At 38.1% G+C, this 12,294-nt stretch overlaps 1 protein-coding gene across 3 annotated transcripts in view; it reads right to left on the reverse strand.

Moving 5' to 3' along the window:
• LEPR (leptin receptor) overlaps positions 1-11,651 on the reverse strand; it is a 94,369-nt gene extending 82,718 nt beyond the window's left edge. For 2 of the 3 annotated variants that reach the window (XM_082664576.1, XM_082664573.1), the window contains exons 1-2: positions 11,519-11,651; positions 11,162-11,206 (exon numbers count right to left, since the gene is read on the reverse strand). The gene's annotated coding sequence lies outside the window, so the exon portion shown is untranslated. Of the gene's footprint in view, positions 1-10,923; positions 10,953-11,161; positions 11,207-11,518 lie in introns of those variants that run through there. The other variant, XM_082664574.1, reaches the window with a different exon arrangement.
• Positions 11,652-12,294: the final 643 nt, after the last annotated feature.

Genomic DNA, 12,294 nt, shown 5'->3' on the forward strand with positions numbered 1-12,294 from the left:
CGGATTCTGAATAAGAAAACGAATTCCTTAATGGATTTCTTTGACTTTTACTTTCCTCATGAGAGTGATATGATTTAAACAAAAATCTTTACCTAAGTAATTCTAAAAGAGCCCTTTCAGTAGACATAAAACAAAAATTCTAAACAATGAGAAAGCATTGTAAAATAAACAGGCAGAGCTTCTTCTTTCTTAGCAGTGCAAAAGCAGTGGTGTATCTTAAAAATCCACAATGTCTTAAAGAATTACAACTAACTAGAAAGAGCGGTAACTAGGAGGAATCAGATATTACTTTTAATTTGGATAAATCATAATAGATTTCAGAGGGGAGTGAGGATTTAACTGCCTCTTGAAGAATGGGGAGGAATGTGAAGCATATCGTAAGTATTATTTTAAAAGGTTTTCTTATAGAACTTTTTCTTCTCTCAGATCAGACCTGTAACCAGCAGTGTTACCGCAAGACACCCAGGTCACTAGAGAAATACTCAGCTACCTCCTGGGTAGGTCATGATCCTAACAGATAACATCTTCATAATATAACAGCAACTACAATTATCAGGTGCTTATTATGTATGTGCCAGTATGTTTTCTCTCTGTTTATGCATAAACACATATACACACACATATATGTGTGTGTATAATTTATTTTCTCTTTCATCTCCTACACACTGACCAGTTTGGTTCAGAAACTTTGTTGGTGTATACAGAAGTCTAATTATTTGATTATCTCATAGGTTTAGACACCCAAATAACACGTGCTAGTTAAAGTAAAATGAGAAAATATAATTCTGAGAAAAACTAAGTTGTCCTATGCCTTCACTAAACAGCTATTTGGTAACAGCTGTTCTTAAACATGAGTTCACATTTTAAAGCCTATTATAATACCATTATAGATGCCGCTGAGAATCCTTACTTGGCTCACATCTTTAGCTATTATCTAGTACAACTAGATAAAACATTTATACATTTCCATAAACATTACAGAAATTATTAGCCCAAGAGTAGAGTCGGTCAGTCAGTCCGTCAATCTGTCTGTCTCTCTCTCTTCCCCCCATTCCCTCCCTTCCTCCTTCTCTCTTTATCTTTCTCATTCACTGTTATACACACATATATATATATACAGATTTGTAAGTCTGTACTGTTTCTGAATTTTCTCTCTAATTGGCAAAGACTTAAAAATTAATATCAACATCACAATGCCCCTTTAGGGTGTCTCCATTTGGGTCATTTTTATTTGCTAGTCCATAGTACTCTAGTCTGATTTAAGTAGGTCCACAGGGTACCAGAAAATTTCATTAAAATAGTTCTCATATGCGTGACTCTCTCCTTTAAGACCATCCACAGACAATGGTTCCCACAGCTCTGTTCTCTCCTCAGCGAGTCTCCATCTACGCTCAGCAAAAGCCACAGCTTTAACCCAGCCGACTGGACCACTTAAAGATGCTGATGCCAGGCAAAATTGAAAGTGGGCTGTATTCACTTTGGAGGACACTTTATTGGTACGATAAAATTGTATAAGTGGGAAGAATCTAGCCTATCAATTCTATGGAAGAATAAGAGACTTGCTGACTTTCATTCAGTGAGAATCAATATCCACAAAAATTTCACATAGCCTACCTTAGACATATTCAGTGTTCACATTCTGGAAAAGATTTTAGGGACTTCCCTTGTGGCCCAGTGGTTAAGGATCTGCCTTCCAGTGCAGGGGACGCAGGTTCAATCCCTGGTCGGGGAACTAGGATCCCACATGCCACGGGGCAACTAAGCCTGTGCGTTGCAACTACTGAGTCCAAGTGCTCTGGAGCCTGGGCACCACAACTAGAGAGAAGCCCACGCACCGCAACTAGAGAAGCCCACGCACCGCAACGAAAGATCCCGTATGCTGCAGTGAAGATCCCGCATGCCGCCACAAAGACCTGATGCAGCCAAATAAATAAATAAATATTTTTTTTAAAAAAAAGATTTTAAACTTCCAAGTTGATGGCACTTAAATTTGACAGGGATGTTTTACTACCTAACCAGTATTTCTGTGTCTGATATTTCTTATAAACATCTACTGAATCTCACTTAAAAATATTACAATGGCATTAATCACATCTTGAAGCTTGGCACATCAGCAAAGTGGATTGAAGGGTTACAAGAGTGGATATTTCTGGTTTTCATTTTAAAGCCAACAGGAAGCATGAGGATAATCATAAGTCAGAACTACTGAAAAAGGTTGTTAAACATATAAATACATATTTTAAAGTAGTATCCCTTTAATAAAACCCTACAAAAACAGAAATATAACTCGAGAATCACTACAAACTAATGAAAGCATCCATTCAGCAGGAATACATAATAATTTTAAATGTGTACATGTAGTATAACCTCAAAATAACATATATTTATTATAATGTAGCTTTGAAATGTATATGGTGAAAATTCAGAGTACCACAAGGAAAAAGACAGATATCCACATATATGGTAGAAAATTTTAATACACTCTCCTAAAGAATGCATAGAACAGCAGACACAAATACATGAGGATATGTGAGATTGAAATAATACTAACAAATGATACTGGAACAAAAACATTAACAAATTTGACATAGATTGAACTCTGCCTCCCCCAAACTGTAGACTGCATATTATTTTTAATCACCAATGGGGCATTTACAAAAACTGACCACGTACAAAGCCATAGGTATGTTACAAACAAATCCAAAGGACTAAAATCATACAGACCATGTTCTCTGTCCACGGTGTTTTTAAAACAGAAAAAATAGCAAAAATATAACTACACAAATGCCATATACTAGGACATTAAGAAAAAAAGTAAGCCACTGGGCAAAAAAGATATAATATATTTTAAACTGATGATAGTGAAAAAAGCATCTCAAAACTTAAATTATTTCATGCAGATAAAGCAGTACTGAGAGGAAATTCAAAGAAAGAAACATCATTCTTAATGTGACATGACTTCACCTGTGAGCACTTCAAATCAACATTATACCTGAGGTCCTAGGCAAGGCAGAAAGAGAAGTGGAAAAGGTTTAAGGAATATAAAGGAAGAAACAAAACTGTCATTATTCATGAATGACAAGAAAAGTGGAAAATCCCGAAGTAAGCTGTTTAACTTAATTACAAAACTTAGCAAGATTGCTGGTGGAAAATATAACTACCTAAAACCAAGCATTTTAAACCCTTCCCAACTTATTATATGAAGCCAGTATTACTCTGATACCAAAACCAGACAAAGACATCACAATAAAAGAAAACTACTGACCAAAATCCTTTATGAATATAGATGCAAAAATACTAGCAAACCAAATCCAGCAATGTATAAAAAGGATTATACACTATGACCAAATATGATTTACCTCAGGAATGCAAGTTTGATTTAAAATGTGAAAATCAATCAATCATAATAATAGAATAAAAGACATGACATGTCCATAGAAAAAGGGTTTGACAAATTCCAATGCCATTTCATGGCAAAAACATTCAACTAGGAATAGAAGAGAACTTCTCCAACTTGATAAAGCTGCATATGAATAACCCATAGCTAACATCATACTTAATGGTGAAAGACTGGCTGCTTCCCTGATAAGATCAGGAACAAGACAAAGTTATTCACCTGCACTTTCTATTCAACTAGAGGTTTTAGCCAGGGCAATTGAGCAAGAAAAAGAAATAGAAGGCATCCAGATTAGAAACAAAGAAGTAAAACTATCTCTATTCTCAGACGACATGATCTTGTATGTAGAAAATAATAAGGAATTCACAAAAACTATATTGCACCTAATAAGTAAGTTCTGCAAGGTTGCAGAATACAAGATCAATGTACACGAATCATTTCTATTTCTGTGCATGAGCAATGAACAATCTGAAATACAATTAAAACATAATTCCATTTCCTATAGCATCAGAAATAATAAAATACTCAGGAATATTTTCAACAAAAGAAATGCAATTATTTGTACACTGAATGCTATAAAACATCACTGAAAGAACTTAAAGAATACCTAAATAAATGGAAAAACATCCCACGTTCATAGACTGAAAAACAATTTTATTAAGATTGTAATATTTCCCAAATTGATTCAATGCAATCCCTCCAAATTTATAGCTACATTTTGTATATATATTGACACGCTGATTCTAAAATTCATATGTATTGATATATGCAAGGGAATAGCTAAAACAATATTGAAGAAGAAGAACAAATTTGGAGGATTCACTTCTGATTTCAAAACTTGCTTCAAAGCTACAGTAATCAAGACAGTGTGGTACCTGGTATAAAGATAGAAGTATAGGTCATTGGAACAGAGTTGAGATTCCAGAAGTAAACCCTTACATTTTTGGCAAAATGATTTTTGACAAGACACTTAGATATGGGGAAAGAATGGTCTTTTCAACAAATGGTGGTGGGACAAGTAGATACCCAAATGTGAAAGAATGAAATTGGTCCTTTCCTTCATTCCATATATTCAAAGTAATCAAAAACCTAAACATAAAAGCTAAAACTCTAATATTCTTATAAGTAAAACATAGAAATGAAGCTCTGCAACCTTGAATTAGGTAATGGCTTCTTAGACTGAAATTAAGTATAAAAATAGATAAACTAGACAAAGTTAAAACCCTTGGGCTTCAAAGGATACCATCAAAAAAGTGAGAAAACTCACAGAATGGGAGAAAATATTTGAAATCCTATATCTTAAAAGCAATTGTACACTATATGAAGAACTCTCACAACAATAAAAAGACAAACAATCCAATTAAAAATAAGCAAAGAACATTTCTCAAAAAAAAAGATATATAAATGGTCAATAAGCACATGAAAAGGTGCTCAATATCATCAGTCATCAGAAAATGCAAATCAAAACCATAATGAGTATCACTTCACATCCACTATGATAGCTTAATCAAGGTTCTGAACTGTAACAAATGTTGACAAGGAGGTGGAGAAATTGGAACCCTTGTACCTTGCTGGTGGGAATGTAAAATGATGAAAACTGCTTTGGAAAATAGTTTGGCAGATTTTCAAATGTTAAACATAATGTTACATATGACTGAACAATTCTACTGCCAGGTATATACCCCAAAGAGATGAAAACATACATTCACACAAAAACTTGTATGCAAATGTTAGTAGCAGCACTATTCATAATAGCCAAAAAGTGAAAACTACCCAAATGTCCATCAACTAACGAATGAATGAACAAAATGTGATATATCCATATAACGGAATATTATTTGGCCATAAAAAGAATGAAGTACTGATCCATGATACAGCATGGATAAACCTTAAAAACATGCTAAGTGAAAGAATCTGTTCACTAAAGTCCCCATGATTTTATTCGTCCAGAATGTCCAGAATAGGCAAATCCTTAGACACAGAAAGTACATCAGTGGTTTCCAGGGATCGGAAGAGGGGGCATGGGGAGTGAATGCTAAGGGGTATGGGGTTTCTTTTGGGAGTGACAAAAATGCTATAAAATTAGATAGTGGTGATGGTTATATAACTCTGTTAACGTACTGAAAACCAGTGATTTGTACACTATAAAAGGATGAATTTTATGATATGTGAATTATAGTCCAATAAAGCTATTATTTTTAAAATACTTTTAAAGGTCAAGTTTATCTCTCTATGGCAGTAACAGAAACACAATGAATTTTTTGAAAAGATTCATTTAAAATAACTTCAAAAATATGCAGTTCCTGTGAATAAATCAAACAAGAAGATGTTCAAGGACTCCTAAGGGAAAAATGAGACTATGTTTACATTTATCATATTAGAGAAGACCTAAATATATTGAGAGACAGTCATGGATTCTAGAACTGAATATTTACAAGGTATCAATTTCCTTTTAATTGTTTATAGACTCAAAACAATCTCAATAGAATCTCCATTAAATTCCTAACCAATTTTTTAGAACTTGACAAACTGATTGAAAAAATGTATATGGAAAGGTAAAGGGCCAAGGAATGCTATAGCACTCCTGAAAAAACTGCACCAAGTGGGAGGATTTACTCCCCTACCTACCAGATAGCAAGACAATTTAAACCTGTAGTAATTACAGAAAGAGGTCAAAGGAACAAATACAGAGCCCAAAAACAGACCCAACATATTATCAACTCTTGATATTTGAAAACAGTAAGTATTTGTTGTTTTAAGCCACTAAATTTGGGGGTAACTTGTTACACAGAAATGGGTAACTAATACATTGCTGCTCACCAGTATTCTCAGATTTATTTTTTCTTTTAGAACAGAGGTTAACCTTCCCCATCTCCTTGAAGTTAGGCATACCATATGACTTCTTTTGCGTCTAAAGTATGAGTGTAAATCATTCATGTCACTTCCAGATGGAGGCATTTAAAGCTAGTTCATGATTACCCCCACTTTCTTTTCCCATACTATACCAACTGGGAAAGTCCTGTGTTCCAGATTGTACAGCTACAGAATGACGGAGGTTCCCTGAATTTAGACCTGACAATAGTTGCCCTGGAAAGTTGCCTTAATCCAGAGGAAACTTTTCTTGAATGAAAAATAAACCTTTATTGCATTAAGTCAATGAGATTTGGGGATAATCTGTTACCGCAGCATAACCTAGCCTATTTTTACAGATACTAGGCTCGATCTCACTAGTAATTGAGGAAACAAACAGTAATGATATAATACATACCTACCAGATGGGCAAAAATTAAAGGTCATGATAATACTAAATTTTGGCAGGGATGTAGAGGAATGAAAGTAGGAATATAAATTGGTGGAACCATGCTGGAAAAGTGTGGCATTATCTAATAAAGCTGATATCTGCAAGCCCTGTGTTCTAGTAATTTGACTAGCAGTTTTATACTCTAAAGAAACTCCTGCATCTAAGCACCAAGGCATTTGTAGAAGAAGAATCATAGGTGGTTTATTTATGGTAGTGAAAGAAAGAAAGGGACAGAAGGAGGGAGGGAGGAAGGAAGGGAGGGAGAGAAGAAGAAGGAAGAAAGGAAAAAGGGAGGGAGGGAAGAAGAGAAGGACAGAAATGACCCAAATATCCTTAAACAGAATGAGTAAAAAATAAAGGTATTATATTCATATAATAAAATATATCCAGTAATGAAAACAAACAAACAACATCCACTGTCAGCAACAGCATTCAATCATCAAAAAAAATTACTGAGCTCCCCTTATATGCTTGGCTCTATTTCAGGTACTAGGCTCTATTTTGGAGCAAAACAGGAAAAAAAAAAAATCCACCCTCATGGAGTTTGCATTCTAATAGAAATGAGACAGGAAAAATGATTAAGTCATACAGTATTTTTAAAGGTAGTAAGTACATGTGGAAAAGCAAAGGAAAGGGGAAAGTGTTTTGCAAGGTAAGATGTACAATTTTAAATGTGATAATCAGAGTAGGCTTCATTGAAAAGGAGACAACTGAACAAAGATTGAAAAGAAGTGAAAGTAACAGAGTAAGTCCTGTGGTATCTGGGAGAAGAGCGTTCCAGCCAGAGCAAAGATGGTCCCCGATATACTCAAAGAATACCAAGGAGACCAGTGTAGCTGGAACTGAGTGAATGAGAAAAACAGCAAGAAATGAGATCAGATAGGTAAATGGGAGAGAAAAAAACACGTAGCACCTTTTAGGTAATTCTAAGGATTTGGGTCCTTTAAGACTTTACTCTGTATGAACTGGAAAGGCACTGGAGATTTTGGAGGAAAACAGTGACATGATCTGACATATGTTGCAAGAAAAGAGCTCTAATTGCAATTTTGAGACTGGATTATGGAGGGAAAAGAATGAAAATGGGGAGACCAGTTAGGAGGTTCTTGCAATAATCCACGTGGGAGATGGTGTCAGCTCAGACTAGGATGGCAGCTATGCAGGTGATGAAAGTAATTATATTCAGGAATTATTTTGAAGATAGAGCAAAGAGGACTTCCTGACACATGACATCTAAGGTATGAGGGAATGGGAGATATCAAAGATGACTCCAAGTTTTGGGGCATGAGCAACGTGAAGGATGAAGGTAGGGAAGGCTGCAGATAGAGTGGGCTTGGGCAAGATGAAGATTCCATTTGGAGCATGCTGAACTGGAGATGTCTACTGGACATTCAAATGGAAATGTTGAGCAGGCAGGTGGACATAGAGGTCTGAAGTTTAAGGAGATAACTCAAAGCTTGAGCTATCATTTTGGAGGCATCAGTGTACAAATGTAGAGATTGCATGAAATCATCAAAGAGCGTAGAAAGGAATGAGCTCCCAAGGATCACAGCTTAAGATATTCTAAGGTTAAAACCTCTGAGAGCAGAAGAGAGATCAGCAAAGGGGACAGAAAGCAATGGCTAGTGAAGAAGGAGGAAAAATCAAAAAGAGTACATGGTGTCCTGGAGGTCAACAAAGAAATATTACAAGGAGCAGAGAGTGATAACTGTGACAATGCTACCAACAGGTGAAGTAAGATCAAAGGTGACAACTGACTACTGGATTTGGGAGAGGTGATGTCACCAGTGACAGTGACAGGAATAGTTTTGGCAGAGTACTGAAAACAAAAGAGTGATAGAAATAGGTTTAAGAGAGAATGTGAAGAAATGAATCAATGATAGGGAATATAGACATCTCTTTTTAAAAGTTTATGCTTTCAAATGGAGAGGATATGGCTTAGTCTCATAAGCATAATGTTAAGCAAAAGAATCTATGAAAGAGTGCCTCTTATATTCGTATAATTTTTTTAAGTAAAAGGAAAATTGTGATTAGGAAGGAACAAGCAAGAGGTTTCTGGGTATTGGCATGTTCTCTTACTTGTATGGTAAATAATGGGTATTTGCCTTGTAATTATCTGTTATAATGATTTGCTATATTATTTGTCAACCAGTACATTTGTTTTATGTACTCTTCTCCCTGTATATGTCATAGTTCAAAAAATTTAAAGATTAATAAGATCATGTGTATGAAAAGACAACAGGTAATATCACTACGGAGTTAACAGAAGTTTTAAAAAATATTTGAGGAGGAATATTCCAAATTATAAGCAGACCAAATTTGAACTGAAACTCCAAAAGTTTATATGTACTAGGTCTGGCCAGGAGGCGAACACTTGTGCCTTTCTGATTTAATTAAAAGTGGAATTTGTAAATCACATAAAAATCTCAAAAGAATTAGGGCAGACTGTAAGCCCTTTTCTTCATTTTTAACTCCACAGGACATGTTTTTTAGTATGTGTTTGGCTCTTAGTAGGAAAAATGCAGTGCAATATCTGCCAAGGCAATTCTTTTCTTTTTCTGGATATTTTTTAAGTTTTATTTCTAAGACCCCCTTGGGATACTGCACTTCACAAACACAAACCTTTTCGTTATATAATAGTGATCTAACTGCGAAGACACACTGTTTTTTTTCTCGGTAAGTTCATTACAAAAGAGGAATAGAGCTTCTGCCAACCATGATGGCTCTCCCAAGCCATGAATGAGTTGGACCATGCGCAGATCCATCCACTGTTTTCAGTTGTTTTCCAACAAGCGACTAGAAGCCGGGATATTTGAGTTCTACTACTCTCTGTTCATTCAACAACCAATTTCTTTAACATTCTGGGCATCCCTTTCAAAGGAGATGATCATCTACGTCACCAGAGGCTATCATGGAAGACAAATGCCTGAATAACTGATGACACTTCCAGTCCAAAGGTGAAAAGGCAATGAAAATAAATTTAAATGTGTTCATAAAAGAGTACTTCAAATCTATACCACTCTTCCAAATGGAATACAAAGCACATGCTAGGTGGGAACACATTGTTTTATTTTAGACCAAAGCCACCAAAAAGAGCCAGAGACACTTCTAAACCTATCCCAACTACTGATGACTAAGTCTCAAATAATTTTGAATTACAAGGAACAACAAAAGCTATTCTAACATTCTGTCTGCTAAAACAAGTCAACATTTGTTTGTTGTTTTCTATCAAAAGGAAATAAAAATCTCGCTGACACTTTATAGTACACACTTCTTGTACAACTTTGTTTGTGTCTGTGTGTCAATTCCTAATTTCTGGTTTATCTGTTTAGTTAACTCTGCTATTTTTCTAGGATTCATCCCAAGACAACTAAAATGCATTACTAAAATTGGCACCTCTGCTACTGAACTTAATTTCAGAGAGGCTCTAAAGTGGTCTGAAACCATTTTTTTAATATCCTGCACACAACTTCATGCTAAAAAGTAACACTGTTCAAGAGCAGAAATTGATAGGAAAGGTGCAATTTTTGTTTTCCTCCAAAACAATTTTTATTTCCTCCAAATATACAATACTGAAAGTGAATAAGTACTTATACTAAAGCCACATGTTTTTGTTGCAGTGTTGCAAATATTAACTTCAAGTTGAACATGATTCTTCAAGCTAGACTCAGAGATGATCTAAATAGTTACATATAAACTACATATTTCTGAGCTCTTTTATAAGTGTTTTTCTCTTTACGTTTTGGTTGGAAAACCCTAAAATCATAAGTCTTAAATGCATATGAACAAAAGTCCCAAGATCAGTATAGATTTTTAAAATTTCATGAAATTATGAATCTAGCAATGTTTGTAACATGTTAAAAAGTTAAAGAATTATAAATTTTTAAGTTGGGAAACATCTTAGATATTATTAAAAGGCCCTCAGAACTTGACAGATGAGGAAACTGAGGCCCAAAGAAATTAAACTAACCACAGCTGTCACCATAAATGGCAAATCATACCAAAAGCCAGATGTTCTGACTCCAAGTCCAGAGCTCTGAAAGAGCTATTTGTTTCAACATACTTTAATACTTAAGGAAATGAAAGTTAACAGAGAGCACTCCAGGCAGTCCCTCAATATAAGGAACTCCCTCAGGCTTACAAGAGCCAGTCTCCTCTTCTGCTTGCAAACCCAAGTCCTAGAAATAACACCCCCAAATTCCCACTTTCTCAAATGGCCTCATCCTACCTGGGGTTTCCAAAATGATTCCTCGGTTGGGTCTCTTTTTCACATCCCTACAAGTCCCTTTAAATAAGTGCTTTGGTTGGGATTGGGTTTTGTTGTTTTTGTTTTGTTTTATTAATTTGCTTCGGGAAAGCCGGAGATGGTGGAAACAGAAGCTCCGGGCTAAACCATCCCTAGAGCACATTTTTTTTTCTTTTGTCATCCAAACCAACAAATCCTTCCTCCGGGCCCCAGGGCTTACTGGTTTCCGTCGCAGTCCCTTCAGTTTCCAAAGTAGGAAGGAGACCTGGAAAAGAAGTTGGCCAGGTGGCACGTCCTTTCTGGGGCGCCCGGTAGGTGCGCGCCCAGGCTGGGCTGGCTGCCCTCGGGCGCGCGCCCCGATGCGCCTTGCCCCGGGGGAACGAGAGCCCCCGCCGCCCCTCCCCCATGGCGCGGGCCCCTCCGGTGGCGCCGGCTGACCCGCCCCGGCCTCCCGGTCCCCACTTGGCCAGCGGGCTCCGGCCAGCCACGCGCGCCCCGGCGCCCGGCTCCTCGCGTGGCCGGGAGACGGAAGAGGTGGCAGAAGCGGGTAGAGGAGAGAGAGAGAGTTGGGTCCCACCTCGAGGCCCAGGTCCCACCTAGGCGGAGGCAGAGATGGCGGCGGCGCGGGGGCTCGGCCGGCTGTAGGCTCTGCGGTGGGGCGGCTCCAAACTCCCTGCCGAAGGTGCCGGGCAGCTGTCAAGAGAGAGGAGGCAGCGGAGTGTGGAAGGAGGGGCTGAGGGGGAGCGGAGGGAGAGGCGGGAGTTGGGGTAGAGAAGGGAGGAAAGGTCGGGTCGCCGCCCGCGCGCCCCGCGCCCTCCGCCACCGCTCCCGGGGCAGCAGGAGTGGCCCCCGAGCCGTCAGGGCTGGCGCGCAGGTGACGGGGGCGGCGGCGGGGATGCGGCTGCGCGTGGCGGCGGGCCTGGGGGAGGAAAAGCGAGGAGTCCGGAGAGAAGGACCCTCTGCCCGCAGGGAAGCCGAGACTCGAGGCGAACTCGGCAGAAAGGTGGCGCCGCTACCTTACCCAACTGTCAGCTACCGCGCGCCCACTCTGAGCCCGGGGGTCTCAGGCCCTGGACTGGGCCCTGGGGTTCCCTCTGTCCCTCCCACTTACAGACTAACAGGCTTCTGTGCATCAGGTGTGCAAAATGCTGCAATAAAGATTGTAAAAATCGGGAGGAGTAGGAAAGGAAAGCGAAGTGGAAAAGACCAGAAGTAGTGAGGTAGTGAGTTTCCTGTCACCGAGAATGTTTCAGCCAAGCATTTTGGTCGTATTTGTCAGGAAGTCATGATTCTTTTCAATCTTGAAATTCAATGGCGTTTGACGTAGTAAGTTAAAAAAAAAAAAAAAATCCG

The sequence above is a fragment of the Grampus griseus genome, assembly GCF_964374135.1.
Source record: "Grampus griseus genome assembly, chromosome: 1".
Lineage (NCBI taxonomy): Eukaryota > Metazoa > Chordata > Mammalia > Artiodactyla > Delphinidae > Grampus > Grampus griseus.